The sequence below is a fragment of the Bubalus kerabau genome, chromosome 1, assembly GCF_029407905.1.
Source record: "Bubalus kerabau isolate K-KA32 ecotype Philippines breed swamp buffalo chromosome 1, PCC_UOA_SB_1v2, whole genome shotgun sequence".
In the NCBI taxonomy this organism is placed as follows: domain Eukaryota; kingdom Metazoa; phylum Chordata; class Mammalia; order Artiodactyla; family Bovidae; genus Bubalus; species Bubalus kerabau.
Window position 1 is genome coordinate 225,687,949 of NC_073624.1, and position 26,348 is coordinate 225,714,296.

The 26,348-nt window shown below is 37.3% G+C and overlaps 1 protein-coding gene across 50 annotated transcripts in view; it reads right to left on the minus strand.

The window, feature by feature from the left end:
* Window positions 1-26,348, minus strand: part of PRELID2 (PRELI domain containing 2) — a 343,715-nt gene that overhangs the window by 109,523 nt on the left and 207,844 nt on the right. Inside the window, exon 1 of one of the 50 annotated variants that reach the window (XM_055556917.1) lies at window positions 13,470-13,647. The exons of the other annotated variants lie outside the window; for them this stretch is intronic. The gene's annotated coding sequence lies outside the window, so the exon portion shown is untranslated. Of the gene's footprint in view, window positions 1-13,469; window positions 13,648-26,348 lie in introns of those variants that run through there. 50 annotated transcript variants of the gene reach the window in all.

The window sequence follows — 26,348 nt, forward strand, 5'->3', positions numbered from 1 at the left end:
TGAAAAATGGATGATGTATTAGTCAAAAAGAACTGTGTGATCAAGGTGGAATGATCATGATGTATCTGAAGGGAGCAAAGGGTGGTAGAAGAGAGGTTTAAAGTATGAATAAAGTGGAAATTTCACCAAGAGAATCTGAGCGGTAAGGTTGGAGAAAAAAGTTGAAATGACAGTGCAGGAAGCAGCCTAATGAACATTTTATAGTATTCTCTAAATAACCTGTGGATGATGCTGTTGAATGCTGTTGCGACATGACAGCATAGAATGTTCTAGAAAAAAAACTGGTCTGACATCTTTAGGATGGATTGCAAGAGAGACAATCAGAAATCTGTTAAGAAGGAACTTCTCTGCTTTAGAGAAGAATGGAGGCAACGAAAATATGTGTACTAAATTGCAGTCCAAAAATGTAAAAGAAGGTTACTTATAAAGTGAAATGAATAATTTGGGAATGAATTTGTATTCATTTCACCAGACACTAATTCAGCATTCCACACTGTTGTAGCACTTTAGTACTTCACTTGTTCAGCAAATATTTAACAAGCACTCTGTTTCAAACATTTCTAGGCTCTGGGGATGTAAGGATGAACTAAGCAGACACAATCTATCCTCTCAAATAGCTACATTCTAGGGAGAGAGAGAAACAGTAAACAGGAAAAAAAAAATATATATATATATATGTGTGTATATATATATATATATATATATATATATATATCATTACAACCTGTGATAAGTGTTATGAAGGAAACAAACTTACTGCAATGACAGAAAGCAATAAAAGGATTTTATCCATGATAGTGGTAAAAAGGTGTACTGAAGATGCCCATTAAGCTAAAAGCGAAAAGAATTATTAGAGTCCTAGTTCTACAACAGCAAATAAACTGCAACCATATATTTCAAAGGCAGTATAATTTCCTTTGCTTGTCCTTTTCTTCTTCTAGCTCTATGTCAAAGCTTGGTTCGGCCTATAGGTTGTTACCCTTTCCAACTAATGAACTGAAATAGTTAGGGGACGGAAAGTGCAGCTGAGGTGGCCATTAACTTACTAGCAGAGAATCAACATGGAGATGGTATTTGCTGCCATAAATCCAAACCTTAGTAGTAAATATTTATTGGCAGGAAGTTATATTTCCACCCCTGACAGTTCTATTACTGCACAGCCATTCAAGGCTGAAAGCCATTTTTAGCAGCTATTTAGCAAAGTCTAAAATGATAGAGTATATTGCTATACCATTGGAATTCCAGGGAATTCAAACATCTGGTTAAATCAACAGAAAATTCTTGTTCTCATTATTGAATCTCTGCTCAACTGACCCCAAGATCCCAGAAAACTCCATTTTTCTATGTTTCTTCTGACCACCCCACCTTTAGGCTTTCAGTCATGAAGGTCTCAGCTTCTTACATTCACTAGCTGTCCTAATGAATACTGAAGAAATTCCCAGAGTCACTCCCTTCTCAGCACTGGACCCTTTCTGTCTTATGCTTATGATATTGCAAATATCTTATACAAGATATCTGAGTGTACACCTAATCCTATCATATAGACTATAAATATCTTAAAGATGTTTTATTAATCTTATATTGCCCATAGCACTTGGTATGTGCCTAATAAATATATTAGGCAAAAAAGAATGAACAAATGAATGTCTTGATAGATGAATTTCAGGAAAGAACCCCTAAAGTATCTCTCATTGGCAAAAGCGAAGCAGACGTTTTCTAGATAAATGGCTTCTAAACCTGATTGTACATGAGAATAACCTAGTAGCTTATTCAAAATGTAAGTTCCTGGGCTCCACTTTCCTTGTCCCCCAATACCCAAGAATATGACTGAGCTAATCTGGGCTAGAATTAAGAAATCTGTGTTTTAGAAAGTCCTCCTAGGTATTTCTAATGTGCAGTAGCTTTGAAATCTACTGATTGAGCAATCAATTTCAAAACAGAAAACCACATTTAGTACCAATAGACTGTGGCCCTATAGTGAACAAGTTTAGGAGCTCACAAAAAAAGTGTATTTTATATGTTGTTAACTGTGATATTTTAAGGTTCTTACAAACATTGGCTCTAAATGACCAGAAGAAAATTAATATGAACTGAAGTTTATCTTTCTAAATAGTAAAGTCAAAAATTTTATCCAACACAGATCCTCAATGTAATATACTTAAATTTCTTTTTAAAAAATGTATTAGAATATAGTTGATTTACAATGTTATATTAGTTTCAGGAGTATAGCAAAGTGAATCAGTTGTACATATACATATGTCCACTTTTTTTTAGATTCTTTTTCGATATAGGTTATTAGACAGTGTTGAGTAAAATTCCCTGTGCTATACAGTAGGTCCTTACTAGTTTTCTCTTTTATATGTAGTAGTGTGTATATGCTAAATAGAGTTTCTGCTTCTTTCAGTATGCCACATCAGCTACTCTGAAGTTTTTTTGCATGATAAAATAACTAGATCCCTGGCAATATCTCATTTTTATTACATGGTTAGAATTTTAGAAAATAAAAGAAATCTCCAATAAGAGGGGAAAAGTATGTGGATAGTGGAGTGATAAAGAGTAAGTACATCCAAAAAACATGGGTTGCTTGGAAGAAAGAATTTATATCATAGCTATGATGGGTAGACTAAGCTTTGACCCAGAAGTAAGATGGAAAAACTGAATCTAATCAGTGGTGTTGGGAAGATTGGACAGCTATATGCAAAAGAATCAAGCTGAACTACTTTCTTATATCATACATAAAAAGAAATTCAAAATGGATTAAAGTCAAGTGAAACCATAAAATTTCTAGAAGACAACTTAGGCAGTAAACTCTGACATAGGTCTTAGCAATATTTTTTGGATAAGTTTCTTCAGACAAGGGAAACAAAAGCAAAAATAAAGACCACATCAAGCTAAAAATTTCTTTTTCTGTGCAAAAGTCTGTCAACAAAATAAAAGGCAGCCTACTGAATGGGAGAAAATATTTGCAAACTATATATCCAATAAGGGGTTTAATACCCAAATAGTGTCAAAAAATAAGTCAAAATCGGAAAAAAACAAACAGATTTTAAAATGGGCAGAGAGGAGACTTTCCTGGCAGTCCAGTGGTTAAGGCTCTACACTTCCACTGCAGGGGCGTGGGTTTGATCTCTGGTGAGAGAACTAAGATCCTGAATGTTCCAAGTGTAGCCAAAAGAAAAAGACAATAAAAAAAAAAGACCTCATTAAAAAAATAAAATTTAAATGTAAAAAATAAATAAAATGGGCAGAGAATCTGAATAGACATTTTTCCAAAGAAGACATGCAGATGGCTAACAGACATATGAAAGATGATCAGCATTACTAATTATCAAGGAACTACAAGCTGAAACCACAGTAAGATAGTTGTTATTTGTAATCCATCAGAATGGCTATTACCCAACAAATCACAAACATTGGTGAGGGTATAGAGAAAAGGAAACCCTCGAGCATTGTTGGTGGGGATGTAAATTGGTACAGCCACTATAGAAAACAGTATGGAGATTCTTCAAAAAGTTAAAAGAGAGGCACCATATGATACAGCAATTCAACTCCTGAGTATTTATCTAAAGAAAATGAAAACTAATTAGAAAAGATATTATGCACCCTTGTGTACATTGTACCATTTTTACAATACCCAATATATGGAAGCAACTCAAGTGCCCATCAATAGATGAATGAATAAAGAAGTAGCATAAATAGGAGGGAGGTTCATGATGGAGGGAGGGGGGTCATGATGGAGGACACATGTACACACATGGCTGATTCATGGCAAAACCACTACAATATTGTAAAGTAATTAGCCTCCAATTAAAATAAATTAATTTTTTTAAAAAGCAGCAGCATGAACATACCATGTACTCAGTCATAAAGAAAGAATGAAACCTGGCCATCTGTGACAACCTGGATGGATGCACAGGGTATTATGTTAAGCGGAATGTCACATAAAGAAAAACAAATAATACTTCACGATTTAGTATAATGTGGGGTTTAAAAAATAAAATATGTGAACAAATATAACAAAATAGAAACAGAGTTACAGATACAGAAAACAGGTGGTTGACAGAGAGGCAGAGGATGGAGGGAAGAGAGAAATGGGTAAGGTCAATTAAGAGGTGTTAATACAAACATTCAGTTGCAAAATAAATGAATATGAAATGTACAGTGTGAGGAATGTAGTCAATAACTGTATAGTATCTTTGTATAGTGACAGATGGCAACTAGACTTGTGATCATCTCGAAATGTATAGAAATATCAAATCACTATGTTGTGCAACAGGAAGTAACATAGTGTCACAGATCAATTATACTTCAAAAATAAACAAACACACTCCAAAAGAGATCAGATGTGTGATTATTAGAGGGAGTGTAGGAAGAGGGAATTGGATGAAGGCAGTCAAAATGTACAAACTTTCAATTATAAGACAAACAAGTCCTAGAAATGTAATGTACAACATGGCAAATATAACTGGCAATGCCATATGTTACATATGAAAGTTGTTAAGAGTAAATCCTGACTTCTCATCACAAAGAAGATAACTTTTTCTATTTTTGTATCTTTGTGAGATGATGGATCTTTACTAAACTAGTGATACATTTCATAGTGTATAGAAGTTAAATTATTATGTTATATACCTTAAATTTGGGGATTCCTGGGTAGCTGTAGTGGTAAAGAACACGGCTGCCAATGCAGGAGACATAAGAGTCGCAGGTTTTATCCCTGGGTCAGGAAGATCCCCTGGAAGATAGCATGCAACCCACTCCAGTATTCTTGCCTGGAGAATCCCCATGGACAAAGGAGCCTGGCAGGCTATAGTCCATAGGTCGCAAGGAGTTGGACATGACCGAAGTGACTTAGCACACACATGCACATATACCTTAAACGTATACAGTGATTATATCTCAATAAAGCTAGAAGAAAAAACAAACAAACAAAACTGAACCTGAGACTCACATATAAGGTCAAGGACCCCTGGACTGGGGAAAAAACAAAAAAAGTGATGCGTGTTCAATAGCACTTCCTGACTTTCTGCAGAATCAAAAATAATTTCTCATTGGAGGGGAAAAGTCTCAATTTAGAGTCCCAAGTTTACCACAGGTTAACGATAACCAAATTTGAGTTCACAATCAAAGACCAACAAACACACAAGGAAATAAAACACCAGAAGGAAAAACAAACAAAAAAAACAGACGACCTAGGATTTCAGATGCTGGACTCATACTATAAATCACTATGTATGAAATGTTAAAGAAAAAGAATGTAAAAAAAAAAAGGCAGAATTATTTGTTTAAAAAAGAAGAAAACACAACTGTGAAATAAAAATTCAGAATATTTTCATGGCAGGTTAGAAACCGTTCGTAGAAGAAATGAAACACTAGAAGATAAAAATGTGTGCTTAGTCGCTCAGTCATGTCTGACTGTTTGTTACCCCTTGGACTAGGACTATAGCCCGCCAGCCTCCTTTGACAGGAGATTTTTCAGGCAAGAATACTGGAATGGGTTGATATTTCTTTCTCCAGGAGATCTTCCCAACCCAGGGATTGAACCCATGTCTCCTGCATTTCAGGCAGATTTTTTAGTTACCAAATGAGCCATCAGGGAAGCCCTATATTAGAAGATAGAAGTAAATAAATAAACTGTTCCGATTACAATACAGAGAGAAAAGAGATGGAAACTATGGAGGAGAGGTTATTCAAGATATTCAAGGTAGAAAGAGAAGGTTTGAAATATGTTTAATTAGGATCCCAAAGTAAAGAATGAAAGAAAAAAAAAAGTGTGAAGAGGTAACAGTTGAAGTTGCCACACTTGTCAATGATGGAGACTTGAACGAACTCTCACAAACTTTTTAAATTAATAAAATATTAATGGATAGGTTAAGAAGAACTTCTACATAGTATCAAGGAATTAATAAGAGAGTAAGAAATACTGAACAAGTTCCAGTAGAAACCGTGGATCTAGACAAGTGAATCCAGGACTCAGGTTCACATTCACATTGAGAGAGTTTACTGACCCAGACAAGGTATCTGGGACTGAGGTATACCTGGGCTCAGTGACTTTTCATTCTCTGAGACAAAACTGAGTGCAAGTAACTTACTGAGTCGTTGATCCTAGAAAACACACATAGGAGACTGAGGAAGTTAAAGGAATGGCAACAAATAATGGCACCATTAAACAAGTTCCCACTGTAGGTAACTGAACTTTAGTTCTGCAGCACAACTCTGTCACGTGTAGGTCATGGGACTAGGGAAAAGGGAATTGGATGTTTATACACCAACTCTCAAGAGTCATTGGTTAAGTGTGACTCCAGGGAATTACTCCTTGTCTGGCACTGCTAGCCTATGTGTGGTTATTAGGGAAAGCCCTCAGGCAAAGAGATGCAGATGCTGGCAGCTGGAAGTCAGGCTGATGAGATATCCTTACATATCTCAGTATGTAAGGATAAGATAATATAAGCACCTGCTTTAGGTGATTTCACAGAGCTAGAGGGAAAAAGCCAAAGCTCAGCATGCACCACAGATGGGGGTAAAATGTTCTTTACTGTTTCTGAGACCTGAAAGGAATGGATCTTATTAACAGAGAGGAAAATGAAAATCTGCATTGGATAAGAGGTAATATCCTAGAACTTAAGTTATTTCTACATATAAATTTTCAAATATAATTTTAAGAAAACAATAAAGAAAAAAGATATAAGCAGGAGACATAAAGGAGAGCTAGCAAAAGCAACAGACAATTGAAACAGACCCACAACACTTAGGGTAATGGAAATTGCAGACACAGTCCATGTATGTTTATTATAGTCAAGGAAATAAAAGCCAAGCATTACTATTTTGACAGAAAATTGGAAACTATAAAAACTACTATAACAGAAACTTTAAAAATAAATAAATTGAAGTTCTGTTACTGAAAAATATAAATATGAAATTAAGAACTCAATGGATAGGTTTAAAAGCAGATTACACAGAAGTGAAATCAGAATCAGTGAAGTGAAAGACATTTAGAAAAAAATCAAAATCAGGAAGAGAGCACTGAAAATGTAAAAATATACAGTGTTAGAGATACAGAGAACACATTGAGAAGACTTAACATACATACAGTCAGACCAAAAGGAAGAGAGAGAAAGCAAGTGGACAGAGTCAGTGTTAGAAGAAATAATGTCTGAATTTACCAGAACTGATGAAATACAGCAAGCCGCATATTCAAGGTCAACAAAAACTAAATAGAACAAAAAGAAAAGGACACTTAGTTATATCAGAATAAGACCCCCCCCTCAAAAAAAAAACCCAGAGGAAAAAAACCTTTAAATAAACTTTTTTAAAAAATGATAAATACTTTCACAGAAGTAGAATTTAAACTGGAAGCTAACTTCTCAATAGCAACAATGTTTAGACAATTCTTCAGTGTGGGAAAGAAAAATGACTGTCAAGCCAGAACACTCTACCAAGCGAACATATACTTTAACATGGAAGGATTAATAAAGTAAAGACTTTTCACACAAACAAAAACTGACAGTTCACCACCAGAATATGTACAAAATAAGGCAATTCTCAAGGGATATCAGACAGAAGAATGATTATTACAAACAGAAAATCTAAGATGCAGAAAAAAAGTGAAGGGAGAATAAAAGATAAATGTATGGGTATACCTAAATAAGTGTTGATTCTGTGGAAGAATAAAATAATAAATTGAGGTTTTACACACACACACACACTTTAGAATTTAATTGGGAGGGGATAAATAAAGTTAATGTTCTAAGGGGAATTGATTTTGGGGGAAAAGGATAAAGTTGTCATAATTAAAAGATTTTCATAAGTGAAAAATACAACTGATAATTTCTAGAGTAATCCCTAAAAAATAGACAAAGAGTGAATAACCACTAATCCTACTAGAAGATAAATAGGGTAATTAAACAGTAAAGTATTCAAACCAGAAAAGGAAATGAGAGAAATGGTGATATATATACAAGATAAATTAAAAATACCTAACAAGATGCAGATTTCAAATATCAATAATGATACTGAACAGAAATGAATTAAATATCTTCAAGTTAAGAGAAAATACTATTAGTCTAATTAAAACAAAGAAAATGATCATTCAAAAGATCATTCTAGATCAAGAGATCTAGAACACAAAGACACAGAACCGCAGCCTGAATCAGAGCCACACCAGTCCATCTACAGGCTCTTGAGAGATGCAGACTAAACTGTTGAATGATGCTAAGATTTTGTGTTTTATTGTTATCCATAAAAATCTGGCTGAGACAAAAATTGTAGCACTCACAACTAGGTGCCAATAATAAAAGCTGAAAATATATCTTATTGGCTTTGAGATTGAGTAGCAGGTGTACATAAACAACTGTAAAAATATTCAGCTTTCAAGATGGGTATTTTCTCACATTCTCTTCAGAAGTGGCCAAATCAGAAATAGAAAGATCTTCAGCTTATAAAGTCAAGTCGTCAGTCGTGTCTGACTTTTTGCGATCCCATGGACTGTAGCCTACCAGATTTCTCCATCCATGGGATTTTCCAGGCAAGAGTACTAGAGTGGGTTGCCATTTCCTTCTCCAGGGGATATTCCCAACCCAGGGATCAAACCCAGGTCTCCCGCATTGCAGGCAGACGCTTTACCCTCTGAGCCACCAGGGAAGCCCTCTGCTTATAAAGGTTAGTTATAAAAATATACACAAAGGTCATAGTTAATGAGGAAATGTCAAAATTCTTCTCTCTGAAATCAGCAAGAGACAAGGAAACTACTCTCACCAAATTTATTCAGCAATGGACAAGAGATCCTAGACTGTGCAGCAGAGCAAAAAAAAAAAAAAAAAAAGACAATAAGGATTATAAATGAAGAAATAAAATAGTCATTGTTTGCAGATTATATGTTTCTACACAGTGAAATCCAAAGACTTTACAGATACAATATTAGAATTAAGAAATGAGTTTAGCGAGGTTGATGGATACACAGTGAGTTTTTAAAACTCAGTTGCAATTCCTTAACCAACAACAAATTTAAAAGGAAAAAAATTTAATATATAATAACTTCAAAAACACCAATACCTAGGATAAGTCTACAAAAGTACATGTCATAACTCTATATAAAACAGTATAAGTATTATTGAGCTAAACAAGACAATTGAATAGAAGGGTATACTATGATTTGATACAGGAAAAATATAACATTTTAAATTAATTTTTACCAAATTGATACATATTTCAAAACAATATCTTTATCATATCCCAGAATATTTTGCTTGTTTTGATTATTTGTTATGGTAATTAACGTGCTGATTCTAAAATTAGTATGCAATTTCAAAATGCCAAAAATATCCAAGAAATTCTTGAAGATTAATAAAATATGGTAGAACTTGTTCTATGAAAAATCAAGACATTAAAAAGCTACAGTTACTAAGAAAGTGTGACAGTGGTACAAGCATAAACAAATAGACCAATGGAAGAGATCAGAAAAAAACAGAGCCATATATAAACAACACTATGCCAAAGATGGGGGGTTTCCTGGTGGCACAGACAGTAAAGAATCTGCCTCAGATGTGGGAGACTGGGGTTCGACTTCTGGGTCAGGAAGTTCCCCTGGAGAAGGGAATGGCTGCCCATTCCAGTATTCTTGCCTAGAGAATTCCATGGACAAAGGAACCTGGAGGGCTATAGCTCATGGTCAAAACCAGTCAAACACAGCTGAGCAATTAACACTTCCACTTTTCATGCCAAAGATGACAGTGCAGAACAAGGGAATCAGACTTTTTATTTGATGATACAAAGACATTACTTTGTCCACAAAGGTTCGTCTTGTCAAGGCTATGGTTTCTCCAGTAGTCATGTATGGATGTGAGAGTTGGACTATAAAGAAAGCTGAGCGCTAAAGAATTGATGCTTTTGAACTGTGGTGTTGGAGAAGACTCTTGCGAGTCCCTTGGACTGCAAGGAGATCCAACCAGTCCATCCTAAAGCAGATCAGTCCTAGGTGTTCATTGGAAGGACTGATGTTGAAGCTGAAACTCCAATACTTTGGCTACCTAATGTGAAGAGCTGACTCATTTGAAAAGACCCTGATGCTGCAAAAGACTGAGGGCAGGAGGAGAAGGGGACGACAGAGGATGAGATGTGGTCGGATGGCATCACTGACTCAATGGACATAGGTTTGGGTAGACTCTGGCAGTTGGTGATGGACAGGGAGGCCTGGCATGCTGCAGTTCATGGGGTTGCAAAGAGTCAGATATGACTGAGTGACTAAACTGAACTGAACTGAGGACAACTGAATATCTTTATGGAAAAAAAAATGTTTTAATTTGATTCTCACCTCATTGAATATACAAAAATAAATCCTAGGTGGATTATAAACTAAATATATAAGAGAAAATACTGATTTAAAAATAAAACAAAATAATATAAGTGAACATATTTGTGACTTAAAGGAAGATTTTTATTTATCCTAAAGGAAACAATTGTATACTTTGAACACATTCACATTTAAAACTTTTTTATCCAAAAAACACAAAAGGAAAACCACAGAAGACATTTGAAGCATGTATAAATGACAAAGGAATCATAATTATTATTATAATAAAGAAATCTTACAATAAAGTAAGAGACAATTCTTTTTTTTTTAATGGGTAAAATACCTGTATAGACAACTTGCAAAACAGGAAATGAAAATGGCCACTAAATATATGAAAACTCACTATTAATCTGGGAAATCAGTAAATATATGAAAACCCATTAATAATACAAAAATTCAAATTAAAAACCACAATAAGGTTATAATACATATCCACCAGATAAGCTAAAATTTAACAATCTGACAATACCAAATATTTGTAGAATGAGAAGCAATGGAAATTGTCACAAACGACTATAAATCAGTTAAACTCTTTGGAAAATAGCTTGCTGCTGCTACTGCTGCTGCTAAGTCGCTTCAGTCGTGTCCGACTCTGTGCGACCCCATAGACAGCAGCCCAGCAGGCTTCCCCATCCCTGGGATTCTCCAGGCAAGAATACTGGAGTGGGTTGCCATTTCCTTCTCCAATGCATGAAAGTGAAAAGTGAAAGTCAAGTCGCTCAGTCGTGTCTGCCTCTTAGCGACCCCATGGACTGCAGCCTACCAGGCTCCTCCGTCCATGGATTTTCCAGGCAAGAGTACTGGAGTGGGGTGCCATTGCCTTCTCCAGGAAAATAGCTTGGCATTCTGTAATAAAACTGAAAATATATATACTATACAGCAAAGTTATTCTTCTCCTAGTTATGTATGTAAGTATATTAATGATATTCCATTATTCAGATGGAAGTAACGAGCTGAATACTGAATAATAAAAATAAAAAGAAAGTCACATCTACCAACATCATAGTAAAGAGAAAAACATAACACTAATGCAAAAAGAATATTTGAAAAGTGTCCACAGGAAAACAATTACAAAAGAATGATTAGACTGATGTCTGATTTATCAAAGGCAACACTGAAAGCCAAAAGACATTGGAATCACATGCTCAAAGCAATGAGAAAAAATAGGCTAGAGTTGTGTACCAGAGAACCTAACTTCTAAGAATCAGAGTAATACATCTGTTAAGAGACTTGCAACTAGAATACAAAAATAACTTACAACTCAATAAAAAGAAAATAACCTCATGCATCAGAAGGCACGTACAAAGACATTCATAGCAGCATTGTTTCTAACAGCAAGAATCTACAAACAACTTAAATGACCATTGGCAGGAAAATGAATTATTTGCTATATGTGTATTTATACACAGAATTATTATTCAGCAATGAAAATTAAAGAACTTTAGCTGTATACATCATCACAGATGAACCTTAAAAACAAAGTAATCAATTAAAAAACTAGTCACACTAGGTCACATAGAACATATACCATTTTTACAAAACTTTCATTTCTTTCCAAAGGTAGAGGGGAAAAAGTCATTTTTTAAAAACCCCAACAAAAACCCAATGTCTTTTGTTACTCTAATCAGAATTATTGGAAATGGCTGTGTGCAAAAAAAAAAAAAGCCTAACGGACATAAATATTATTCTTTTGATTGGTTAAGTAAATCTTGAGAGTGAGCCAATTAGTGCACTGAAGGAAAAACTCTGTAACACTGTAACTCTGGTATCATCAGAAAATGGAGACTTTTGGTTACCTGAAATGAAGAATTTAAATAAAGGTACCATTAAAAGCATATGTGGATTACAAAATTAAAAGGACTGTCAAGTTTTAAGTCTTGACTTCCTTCCACCTTCCCAACAACTCTTGCAGGCTCTATCTTCAAATTGCAAAACCACCCATCTCTCATGACTGCCAACACTACCTCCCTGGTTCAAACCACCACCATCTCTCAGCTGAACCATAGGAAGCACCCATTAACTGAGCCCCCGCATCAATCCTTGATCAGCTCTTCCCCATATCAAAGTTCTTTTCAGAGTAGCAATAACAGTGGTCATGTGAAAATGCAATTTATACCACATCACTCCCCTAATCAACCCCTCAATCCCCATCAATGACTTCTCACTTCACAGTAAAATCCAAGACCTTCATGATCCTTGGCCCAGGCTACTTCATCTTCTAACGCTCACTACTATTGCCAAGCTAGCCTTTTTTTTTTTTTTTTTCCTGGTCCTTAAAATCACAAAGCAGGCTTCCACCTTGGAGCCTCAGTATCTATTGTTAAATCACTAAATTTCTAAAGATGGGTCCCGGAAGAACAAATGATAAAAGTGCAGCATGATCCAGCATTTATGAATGAGCCAATTTTATGCACCTGTGAGTCAATAAATCCAGCCTATCAGGCCTGATGCAGAGGAAGCGATGATTTCCTTTTGAAGAATTTTTATAAACATTTTATATGCATAACTTGGAAGCCATTTACACAGTGTGTTTTATTCAGAATTATCTAATTGCCCAAAATATACTATCTCTACAGGCACTCTGCAGAGGTTCTATTAAGAACACATATGTATCATCCTCTCATGCTCCACTCACAACCTACCCATAATCACCATCACCCCACCCCTGCCTGCCCATGAGGAAATGTGTTTTCTTTATTAAATATTCTTTCTCAGGAAATATGAAAGATTCTCTAGAAATATATTCTTAATGAGAATTTGAATGATCACCTGAACTTGGAGAACTAGCCCCTTTATCAGAGCCAGCTCCTCCTGGTCTTTTGGGAAGAACTATGATCTCTGGTTATTAACTGAGCATTTTATGAGCAGAAAATGGAAATGGAAGACAGGAGAACCATAATTTAAGTCATGATCTGACTTCTCAATTAAAGCAATATTAAAAAGCAATATAATCCTTCACCAGCCACACATGTACGAGGGTTACAGAGTGATTGGAATTCCCTCCCAGAAGAGTAAGATAAAAGATACTTTAGCCCAGCCCAGCTTGTAGCACATACAGAAAGCCAAGAGAAAATCAGGAAAGGAGTAGAGAGAAAGGAAGGTGGATTCAAATTTGGTTTACTTGCGCTGGCTGGAATTCATTCCTGGTCTCAGTGCTGTCACATGTCACCTATCAGAACCACTCGGTTGGCTGGACTTTGGTGGCTTTTGCTCAATATGGCTTCTCACACAGGTAGAGCTCAGGATGGCTCCGCCAGGAACTCGGAGAGGGCAGGGCTGTGGTGGGGCCCCAGAGGCCCTTAATTTAAGTGGTGGGGCCCCAGAGGCCCTTAATTTAAGTGTCAAGAGGAGATTCTAGAGCAGAAAGGTCACACTTGATGAGAAGAGTGGTGTGAGTAGTGTACTGTGATATCTACATCTGTCTTCCAGCCCAAAGGCAAGTTCATCCAAGTACTTTTTACTTTTAAGGGACATCCTGACATTTTTTCAGTACTACTGTTTTTTGTTTGTTTGCTTTCTTGTCTTTCTTTAATAACAGATGAAGACTGCTGGGCCCTGACCATTGATGTGATCAGTGTGCCTGCCTCTGGGAATGTGGAGGCAGAGGAACCATTCAACAGGCAGGCCTGTGACAGGTAGATCTGGACACTCACCATGTGATGTTGATTACAATGGTAACAATTACAACAATTGTGTCAATTTAATATATGCCAGGCATTTTACTAAGTTCTTTATATGGTTCATCTAAATTACATCCTTATAACACTCTCTGGGATAAATATTGCTGTACTATTATCATCCTCATTTTACAGAGGATAAAACTGATACACAGAGAAGTTAATGATTTGTACACTACAGCCTTCCTAAAAAGTATTAAAAGCTATCTGACTCTACTCTTTAAAAAATGGCTACTTCCTGATGTTTTTCTATATATTTACATTAAATAAACCCTTTGAACTGAAAACCCTCATTAACTACAAAGTAGGACTTCCCAGATGGCTCAGTGAATAAAGAATCTGCCTGCAATTCAGGAGGCACAGGTTCAATCACTGGGTCAGGAAGATACCCTGGAGGAGAAAATGGCAACCACTCCAGTATTCTTGCCTGGAAAATCCTGTGGACAGAGGACACTGGTGGGCAACAGTCCATGGGGTCAGAAAGAGTCAGACACGACTGAGTGTTGAGCACAAGATTAACTACAGATATTATCTAGAAAGCACAGCATATAATCAGCCATTAAAATTTTAACATAAATTGTTTTCTCAGACCAGCTAGCAGAAAGAAGAGACCTAATTAAGAGAGACATAAGCTTTAATAGGGATGGAAGATTCAAGACATTACTGAAAAATGTCTGCTTTTTGAGGTCAAGGACTGTAACTTTTGTCTCAGCATATCCAGACTATACATAGGACCATGTACACACACAACATTTCTGAATGTTAAGCTTTAAGCCAACTTTTTCACTCTCCTCTTTCACTTTCATCAAGAGGCTTTTTAGTTCCTCTTCACTTTCTGCCATAAGGGTGGTGTCATCTGCATATCTGAGGTTATTGATATTTGATTGTTTTCTCAGACCAGCTAGCAGAAAGAAGAAATCTATTATTTTTTGTAAGTATTCAAAAAATACTTGTGTATGGGTGGATGGATGGATGAATGAATTGTTCTCACTGTTCTCCCCATGAACAGTCAATGGGCAAATTGAAGGCAATGGAGCTAAGAGGGTGATCCTCAAATTGGGGAAAAACAAAACTGATTACCTGGGAGCTAGATGACTGGGAAGAGAGATCTGAAAAAGTCTCCCTTTTTACCATCTACCCTTTTGTGCCTTTCACATTTTGTGCCTTTGTGTATATCTTATCCATTCCAAAATTTAATTAATTTGTTTTAAGCTGACTTATATGCAGAGTACATCATGAGAAACGCTGGGCTGGAAGAAGCACAAGCTGGAATCAAGACTGCCAGGAGAAATATCAATAACCTCAGATATGCAGATGACACCACCTTTATGGCAGAAAGTGAAGAGGAACTAAAAAGCCTCTTGATGAAAGTGAAAGAGAAGAGTGAAAAAGTTGGCTTAAAGCTCAACATTCAGAAAACGAAGATCATGGTATCTGGTCCCAACACTTCATGGGAAATAGATGGGGAAACAGTGGAAACAGTGTCAGACTTTATCTTTTTGGGCTCCAAAATCACTGCAGATGGTGACTGCAGCCATGAAATTAAAAGATGCTTACTCCTTGGAAGAAAAGTTATGACCAACCTAGATAGCATATTCAAAAGCAGAGACATTACTTTGCCAACAAAGGTCCATTTAGTCAAGGCTATGGTTTTACCAGTGGTCATGTATGGATGCGAGAGTTGGACTGTGAAGAAAGCTGAGGGCAGAAGAATTGATGCTTTTGAACTGTGGTGTTGGAGAAGACTCTTGAGAGTCCCTTGGACTGCAAGGAGATCCAACCAGTCCATTCTGAAGGAGATCAGCCCTGGGTGTTCTTTGGAAGGAATGATGCTAAAGCTGAAACTCCAGTACTTTGGCCACCTAATTTGAAGAGTTGACTCATTGGAAAAGACTCTGATTCTGGGAGGGATTGGGGGCAAGAGGAGAAGGGGACGACAGAGGATGAGATGGCTGGATGGCATCACTGACTCGATGGACGTGAGTCTGAGTGAACTCCGGGAGTTGGTGATGGACAGGGAGGCCTGGCGTGCTGCGATTCATGGGGTCTCAAAGAGTCGGACACGACTGAGCGAGTGATCTGATCGGATCATGACATTCTGCCAGTGATTAAACATGAAGTCTGAGCCAACTCAGTTAACTGCTCTATGACTCAATTTTCCTCATCTGGGAAATGGATATAAGCACCAATTCTGCTTCTCTCTCAAGATCATGGAGATAAGTGACAAGAAATGACTACAAATGTGTTTTGTAAATTAAACTCCACACAAGTGTAGTGTAAGCAAGTGTAAGCACACAATTATTCCTTTCCCATTATTCACCCATTACAGGACTTCTCCAGAAGATTCTTAGTCCAATACTCCTCCCACTACTGTCTATAGAATATTATTATACCACAAATTTTCCTGAAAGAAAGTAAATGCTTGAAAGATCTTAGGCATTCCAGTTGATACGTCACTGTATCATGACATCACTCAGTTATTGGTGGGTAACCCAAGAATCTAGTGGCTCTGTACCTGCCTTGTTCCCAAGAATACCAAATATCAGGTCCTGCAACTCTCCCCTCTATGCACCACGTGGCCTTGGATAAATCCTACAGTCAATCTGATCCTCAATTTCACATTTAGAAAATGCAAATAATACATCCCTTTATTATTCCACAGGCTTTACAGGACGTAGATCAAAGGCAATATATCAAGATATTTCAAAAACACTAAGACTAAAGTCTTTACCATGGCATATAATGTCTCCCTCTATAAAAATGTAAGTACCACAAGGAGAGGAGGTTTGGGCTGTTTAATTCACTTATGTATCCTCTGCATCTAGAATAGTGCTTGGCACATAATACGCATTCAATAAATATTTGTCAATGAATGAATGATTAATAAAGAACTCCCCCCTTGTCACCAGTATTATTCTTCCAAATGTGCAGATAAAATTTAAGGCCTGAAACTCAAATACTGTTTTTATATACATATTAATTTATGAGTAAATTAACCCCACAATGTACATAGTATAGAAGCAATTTTTCTCTGAAATACACAAAGAAGCAGAACATAGAAAACCATGCCCTACAATCTGTAGGTTCATTTCAATCCCTATCAAAAAGCCAATGGCATTTTCACAGAACCAAGACAAATTGGAAAGATAATTTCCAAGATAATTGGAAAACTTGTGTGAAAACACAAAAGACACAAATAGCCAAAACAATCTTGTGGACAAAGAATAGAGCTGGAGGAATCATGCTCCCTGACTTCAGTCTGAAGTCTGTTTCAAGCTACAGTCATGAAAATAATATGGTACTGGCACAAAAACAGACATATAGATCAATGAAAAACAATAGAGAGCCCAGAAATAAGCCCATGCTCTTATAGTCAATTAATCTTACCACAAAAAAAGGTGGGGGGGGGGCATATACAACAGAAAAAAGACAGTCTTTTCAATAAGTGATACTGGGATAACTAGACAACTACATGTAAAAGAATGAAATTAGAACACTCTCTAATGCATATACAAAAATAAGCTCAAAGTGGATTAAAAACCTAAATATCTTCATCATACCATACAGATACCATAAAACTCTTAGAGAAAAACATAGTCAGAACAATCTTTGACACAAATCATACCACTATTTTTTTTTTGATCCAGCTCCTAAAACAAAGGAAATAAAAGCAAAAATAAATGAATGGAATCAATAATTAAAAGCTTTTGAATACCAAAGAAGCCATCAACAAAGTGAAAAGACAACTTACTAAATGGGAAAACATTCAAGCAAATTACATAACTGATAAGGGATTAACACCCAACATATACAAACATCTTATACAACTTAACATAAAAAACTAAACAGCCCAATTAAAAATGGGCAGAACTGAATAGACATTTTTCCCAAAAGGAGATACAGATGGTCAAGAGCCACAGGAAAAGGTGCACATCACAAATCATCCAGGAAATTCAAATCAAAACTACAATAAGATACCACCTCATACCTGTCGGAATAACTACCATCAAAAAGACCACAAATAAAAAATGTTGGCAAAGATATAAAAGGGAACCCTTGTATATTCCCTTGTATATTCCCACTTGGTGGGAATGTAAATTGGTGCAGCCACTGTGGAAGATACTATGGAGGTTTCTCAAAAAACTAAAAATAGAACTATCATATGACCCAGAAATTCTACTCCTGGGTATATATCTGATAAAAACAAAAACACCAATTCAAAAAGACAAATGCACTGCAATGTCAATAGGAACATTATTTACAATTGCTAAGATACAGAATCAACCTAATTATCCATTATCAGATGAATGGATAAAGAAGATGTGGTATCTATACACAATGGAATACTACTCAGCCACACAAGAATGAAATTTTGTCATTTGCAGCAATATGGCTGAACTTAGAGGGTTTATGCTAAGTGAAATAAATCAGACTGACAAAAAAAAGAAGACAAATACTGTATAATATTTCCTATATGTAGGATTTGAAAAATACAACAAACTAGTAAATAGTAGCCAAAAAGCAGCAAACTCACAGATACAGAGAAATATTAGTGGTTGCCAGTGGGAAGAGGGAAACAGGGAGGACCAATAAGAGGTAGAACAGACTGGTTCCATATCAGGAAAGGAGTACGTCAAGGCTGTATATCATCACCCTGCTTATTTAACTTATATGCAGAGTACATCATGTGAAATGCTGAGCTGGATGAAGCACAAGCTGGAATCAAGATTTCAGGGAGAATTATCAATAACCTCAGATACACAGATGATACAACCCTTACGGCAGAAAGCAAAGAACTAAAGAGCCTCTTGATGAAAATGAAAGAGGAGAGTGAAAAAGTTGGCTTAAACCTCAACATTCAGAAAATGAAGATCATGGCATCCAGTTCCATCACTTCAAGGCAAATAGATGCAGAAAAAATGGAAACAGACTTTATTTTGGGGGGCTCCAGAATCACTGCAGATGGTGACTGCAGCCATGAAATTAAAAGACGCTTGCTCCTTGGAAGAAAAGCTATGACCAACCTAGACAGCATATTAAAAAGCAGAGACACTACTTTACTAACAAAGGTCTGTCTAATCAAAGCTATGGTTTTTCCAGTAGTCATGTATGTATGTGAGAGTTGGACTATAAAGAAACCTGAGTGCCAAAAAACTGATGTTTTTGAACTGTGGTGTTGGAGAAGACTCTTGAGAGTCCCTTGGACAGCAAGGAGAGCCAACCAGTCAATCCTAAAGGAAATTAGTCCTGAATATTCATTGGAAGGACTGATGCTGAAGCTGCAACTCCAATACTTTGGCCACCTGATTCGAAGAACTGACTCATTTGAAAAGACCCTGATGCTGGGAAAGATTGAAGGCAGAAGGAGAAGGGGACAACAGAGGATGAGATGGTTGGATGGCATCACCACCTCAGTGGACATGAGTTCGAGTAAACTCCAGGAGTTGGTGATGGACAGGGAAGCCTGGAGTGCTGCAGTCCATAGGGTCGCAAAGAGTCGGCTATGACTGAGTGACTGAACTGACTGACTGAATAAGAGGCAGGAGATAAGACATATAAGCTCAGTTCAGTTCAGTCACTCGATCTTGTCCAATTAAGCCAACTTTTTCACTCTCTTTCATCAAGAGGCTCTTTAGTTCTTCTTTGTTTTCTGCCATAAGGGTGGTATCATCTGTGTATCTGAGGTTATTGATATTTCTCCTTGCAATCTTGATTCCAGCTTGTGCTTCATCCAGCCCAGTGTTTCTCATGATGTATTCTGCATAGAAGTTAAATAAGCAGGGTGACAATATACAGACTTGACGTACTCCTTACCCAATTTTGAACCAGTCTGTTGTTCCATGTCCAGTTCTAACTGTTGCTTCCTGACCTGCATACAGATTTCTCAGGAGAAAGGTAAGGTGGTCTGGTATTCCCATATCTTGAAGAATTTTCCACAGTTTCTTGTGATCCACACAGTCAAAAGCCTTGGCACAGTCAATAAAGCAGAAATAGATGTTTTTCTGGAACTCCCTTGCTTTTTCAGCGATCCAGCAGATGTTGGCAATTTGATCTCTGGTTCCTCTGCCTTTTCTAAAACCAGCTTGAACATCTGGAAGTTCACGGTTCATGTACTATTGAAGCCTGGCTTGGGGAATTTTGAGCTTTATTTTGCTAGCGTATGAGATGAGTGCAATTATGCGGTAGTTTGAGCATTCTTTGGCATTGCCTTTCTTTAGGATTGGAATAAAACTGACGTTTTCCAGTCCTGTGGCCATTGCTGAGTTTTCCAAATGTGCTGACATATTGAGTGCAGCACTTTCACAGCATCATCTTTTAGAATTTGAAATAGCTCAACTGGAATTCCATCACCTCCATTAGCTTTGTTCATAGTGATGCTTCCTAAGGCCCACTTGACTTTGCTTTCCAGAATGTCTGGATGTAGGTGAGTGATCACACCATCTTGATTATCTGGGTCATGAAGATCTTTTTTGTACAGTTCTTCTGTGTATTCTTGCCACCTCTTAATATCTTCTGCTTCTGTTGGGTCCATACCATTTCTGTACTTTATTGTGTCCATCTTTGCATGAAAGATCCTTTGGTATCACTCATTTTCTTGAAGAAATCTCTTGTCTTTCCCATTCTGTTGTTTTCCTCTATTTCTTTGCCCTGATCACTGAGGAAGGCTTTCTTGTCTCTCCTTGCTATTCTTTGGAATGCTGCATTCAAATGGGTATATCTTTCCTTTTCTCCTTTGCCTTTCACTACTCTTCTTTTCATAGCTGCTTGTAAGGCCTCCTCAGACAAACATTTTGCCTTTTTGCATTTCTTTTTCTTGGCAATGGTCTTGATCACTGCCTCCTGTAAAATGTCACAAACCTCTGTCCATAGTTCTTCAGGCACTCTATCAGATCTAGTCCCTTGAATCTATTTGTCACCTCCACTGTATAATCATAAGGGATTTGATTTAGGTCATACCTGAATGGTCTAGTGGTTTTCCCTACTTTCTTCAATTTCAGTCTGAATTTTGCATTAAGGAGTTCATGATCTGAGCCACAGTCAGATCCTGATCTTGTTTTTGCTGACTATATAGAGCTTCTCCATCTTTGGCTGCAAAGAATATAATTAATCTGATTTCGGTGTTGACCATCTGGTGATATCCATGTGTATGTCCATGTCCACATCCAACACAAGTCTTCTCTTGTGTTGTTGGAAGAGGGTGTTTGCTATGACCAGTGCATTCTCTTGGCAAAACTCTGTTAGCCTTTGCCCCGCTTCATTCTGTACTCCAAGGCCAAATTTCCCCAATTACTCCAGGTATTTCTTGACTTCCTACTTGTGCATTCCAGTCCCCTATAATGAAAAGGACATCTTTTGGGGGTGTTAGTTCTCGAAGGTGTTGTAGGTCTTCAAAGAATCGTTCAACTTCAGCTTCTTCAACATTATTGGTTGGGGCATAGACTTGGATTACTGTGATATTGAATGGTTTGCCTTGGAAATGAACAGAGATCATTCTGTCGTTTTTGAGATTGCATCCAAGTACTGCATTTCAGACTCTCTTTTGTTGACTATGATGGCTACTCCATTTTTCCAAAGGATTCTTGGTATAAAATAAACTGCAAGGATATACCGTGCAACACAGGGATTAAAACCAATATTTTATAACTATAAATGGAATATAACTTTAAAAATTTTAATCACTACATTGTACACCAATAACTTACATAATATTATGTATCAACTATACTTAAATTAAAAAAAAAACAAAACAGAAAACCATACCCTTGACTCTACAGTTACCATGGCTGCAAATAAGAAAGTCACTCTGAAAAGCCACTCTTGTCCCTAGATGTGTTCATTGCTAATTAACTCATTGCACTGTTTTAAAGTAACATTTAATCAATAATAAGGGGAATGCCAAAGTAAAAGAAATTAGAAGCCACTGCAAAGGGTCAGACATGACTTAGCAACTAAAAAACAAAACAAACACTTAACAAAGCAAGAATTGAGATGTTAGGTCTTTGAAGAGTTGTTTAATGGTAGGAGTCAAATCCCATGTCCTGCCTCATCCCATTCAGAGAGGCCACTCTCTCTCACCCTTAAGTAAACACAGTCCCAGACCCCTGAAACTTTCTCTTATACATGGTAAACTGTGAACACTTAAAAGTGGTCACCACTGACACCCTTCTTAAACTCTAATTTTGCAATATCTATCAAAGACAAATAAACCTTAAAATTGTGCCCCTTGACCCTATTAATAAAAAAATTATAAACCATTTAAATGTATGACAATAAAACAGTGATAATTTTTAAAACTTAAAAAATTTTTAAAACATGTTATGACTTTTAAATGGTGGCCTCTAGAAAAGAACTCACATCCAGAAGCCTCCTTGGCTCCAAGGTTACAGTCTTTCATGTACACATAGCACTTAATTTACCAACCACAAATCTCATATCACCTGAGAGTCAACCTGATCAGGGATAGACTGAGAATACACCTGCTGGCAAAATAGAAAATATTCTCCATAGGTTTTGGGGGGCTGCCTATGAATAAAAGCTGGTAGGTAGTTGTGGCAAAATGCTAAGATAACCCCAAGATTCCCACTTCCTGGTATACACGTCCTGAATAATCCCCTCCCCTTGAATGCAAGTCCAACTTGTGAATATGATAGGATATTAATCCAGGGTTATGTTATGTTATATAGCAGAAGATACCTTTCAAGATAGAGTTAAGATCCCTAATCAGTTGACTTTATGTTAAGCAAAAGGGGGATTATCCTGGGTGGGCCTGACCTAATCAGGTGAGCCCATAAAAAAGACTGAAAAATTCAAAGAGACATTCAGCTCCTGGTCACGTAGTGGCCAGCTCATGGTGCAGAAGGGAGGGCCGTGTGGCATAGTACGATGGGTAGCCTCTAGAAGCTGAAATCAACCCGCACTTGGCAGCCATAAGGAAAACAGAGGCCTCAGACCTGTATCTGCAAGAAAATTAACTCTGTCAACAACCTCCCTGATTGAAGGAGTTTGCAATCAAGTTTTTCCCTAGTCGATCCTCCAGATGAGAACACAGCTGACCAAGACCTTGCTTTCAGCATTGTGAAATCCTGAGCAGAGGAATAGTTAAAGCATGCTGAATTCCTAACCCACAGATACTTTGAGATAATATGTTTGTGTTCTTTATCTTTTTTTTTGGCTATGCCACAAGGCTTGCAGGATCTTAGTTCCCTGACCAGGGATAGAATCCGCATACTCAGCAATGAAAGTATATAGTACTAACCACTGGACCACCAGGGAACTCCCTAAATTTGTGTTCTTTTAAGTGACTAAGTGTGTGGTCATTTGTTCTGCAGCAATAAGAAAGACTTAACATAGTAATGAAAAGGGTTCTAGAGTCAAGTCACATACAAGCTAGTAACCGATTTTCAGATCCAGTGTGCTTCACGCCTGCTACCAGGTCTTATATCTGAGTCAGTCTTAGCATGAATAGCAAACCATGATTCACATTTTCCCCTCCCTCTTCAGCCATAGCAGAAGCAAACAGCCAGCAACAGAGAAGATAAACTACACATTCACCAGATCAAGAAAAGCAGCTCTGATCATCTCTTACAACTCTATGAGACTGATCCATCTGACAAGCGGATCAGAATAGCTCTGATTTGGAAAGCTTTGCATCAACATACTTTAGTACTGTGTTTGCTATTCTGATTTCCTAGGAGAAAAAAGGTTCACAAGTGCACTCAATCACTGTCAAATCAGCCACCCTACTTGTATCTCTCTAGAGTAGATGCTGCTGGTTTGGGGTGTCATTAGAGTAAGTGGGCACTGTTTTTTCCTGCTTGTCGCTCTTGTAGACAAATGGGGGTCTCTTAGAGAGTGATGCAACCACTTCTAGAATACTTCTGTGAGATGTTTTCTGATTGCCAGGAAACATTGCCCTAGTATGTAAAGGCCACATTCCCAATGTCACCATAGCAGAAGATAGGATGCCTTTCCTGGCAGAGCACAGATGGCTCACTTCCTCTCAACAATTGCTAGAAATACTGCCTAATATTATAAAAATCATGAAACTCCCCCTCCCCATGCAATCAACTATATTATGCACATCAACAGAGTGAGGATATGGATCCAGGGAAATGGGTTGCCTTCCTTTCTCTCATATTCTGCTGAATTTACGGAGAGGCAAACACAGACATTTGCCTGGGTGACTTCAAGAACCTCAAAGTCAATGTTCATCGCAGCACTGTTTATAATAGCCAGGACATGGAAGCAACCTAGATGTCCATCAGCAGATGAATGGATAAGAAAGCTGTGGTACATATACACAGTGGAGTATTACTCAGCCATTAAAAAGAATACATTTGAATCAGTTCTAATGAGGTGGATGAAACTGGAGCCTATTATACAGAGTGAAGTAAGCCAGAAAGAAAAACACCAATACAGTATACTAACGCATATATATGGAATTTAGAAAGATGGTAACAATAACCCTGTGTACGAGACAGCAAAAGAGACACTGATGTATAGAACAGTCTTATGGACTCTGTGGGAGAGGGAGAGGGTGGGAAGATTTGGGAGAATGGCATTGAAACATGTAAAATATCATGTATGAAACGAGTTGCCAGTCCAGGTTCGATGCACGATACTGGATGCTTGGGGCTGGTGCACTGGGACGACCCAGAGGGATGGAATGGGGAGGGAGGAGGGAGGAGGGTTCAGGATGGGGAACACATGTATACCTGTGGCGGATTCATTTTGATATTTGGCAAAAATAATACAATTATGTAAAGTTTAAAAATAAAATAAAATTAAAAAAAATAAATTAATTAATTTTAAAAAAAAAGAAAAAAAAAAAAAAAAAGAACCTCAAAGTCAGTCTTCTTGCTTCCAGTCTTCCTTCATCCAATTTCTATTCCTCAATCAGCTGAGGGTTATCTTTCTAAAATACATACTGTCCTCAGGTCAAGTGCACACTCTGCCTCTGCACACACAAGGCAAACATTTCTCAAAATTATTCTGGGGCCTCTAAGTAAAACCCAAATTTTTCAGCATAATTTGCAAAGATTCCTGCTGCTGCTGCTAAGTCACTTCAGTCGTGTCCGACTCTGTGCGACCCCATAGACGGCAGCCCACCAGGCTCCCCTGTCCCTGGGATTCTCCAGGCAAGAACGTTGGAGTGGGTTGCCATTTTCTTCTCCAATGCAGGTAAGTGAAACATGAAAGTGAAGTCGCTCAGTCATCATCCCTGCAAACTCTACCATCTCGCACCAATTTTGAACTAATATGAAGTTTGTGAGAACCACTTACGATCTGTCTCACCTCTACATTATAAAAGATGCCATTTCTTCTGCTCAGAATGTTCTTCCTCTACCTCCTTCACCTTATTAACTCTGATTTATTTCCTTGGATCTCAGCTTAGAGTGTTTTCCCCTGAAAAGCGCCCCCTGATCCCTTAATCGTGAGCTAGGACAAACTTGAAACATGCTGTGCCTCCTCCCTGGCTAAGGAAGCACTCAGCACACCCTAATGGAATCACTTATTCGCGGCTCTCACACACACACACACACACACACACACACAAGTGAAGTTGCCTTTATCCAGTTCACAGCTTTACCTTCATAATAGTATCTGGCAGAGAGTAGGTGTTTGTTTTTTTGTTTTTTTTGTTTTTTAATGGTGCTGAATAAAGAAAGGAACAAGTGAATGAAGTCATTCTTTTCAAAGATATTTTTGCAAAAATTGTACTTGCATATTCAAAGCCCTTCAGGATCAAAGCTCAAGCCAGTTTCCCAACCTCTGCTCCAGTATGCCTGCAGACTAAACCATCCATACACCCCACCCACACCCACACAGTCCTACCCCTGAGCCCTTGTTCACACTGTCCCTCTCACCAGAATCTTACCATCAAGACATTTCCTCCGTAAACTTACTTGGTTTTCTCAACACAGGATTAGATTCTGGTTCCTCCTTTTGGCTTCTGCTTAGCACTTTGGGGTTTTTGTCTTGGGTGTTTGTGTGTCTGTCTCTTTTCAACTGAAATACAAATTTCTCAAGGATAGCAACAATGTTTTAGTCATCACAGAGCCACAAATGGTTCTCAATAAATATTTATAATATTATGTAATACACAGTCCCTTTATGTAAGATGACTGGTTTAATGTGGTTTTAGAATTAAAGGGTATATAAATGGGAAGGAAATCTGTTTCACTTTGCTGTACAGCAGCAATTAACACAACATTGTAAAGCAACTATACACCAATAAAAATTTTTTTTTTTAAATTAAAGGTTATAACGGTGACTTCCCTGGTGGCTCAGTTGGTAAAGAATCCACCTGTAATATGGGAGAC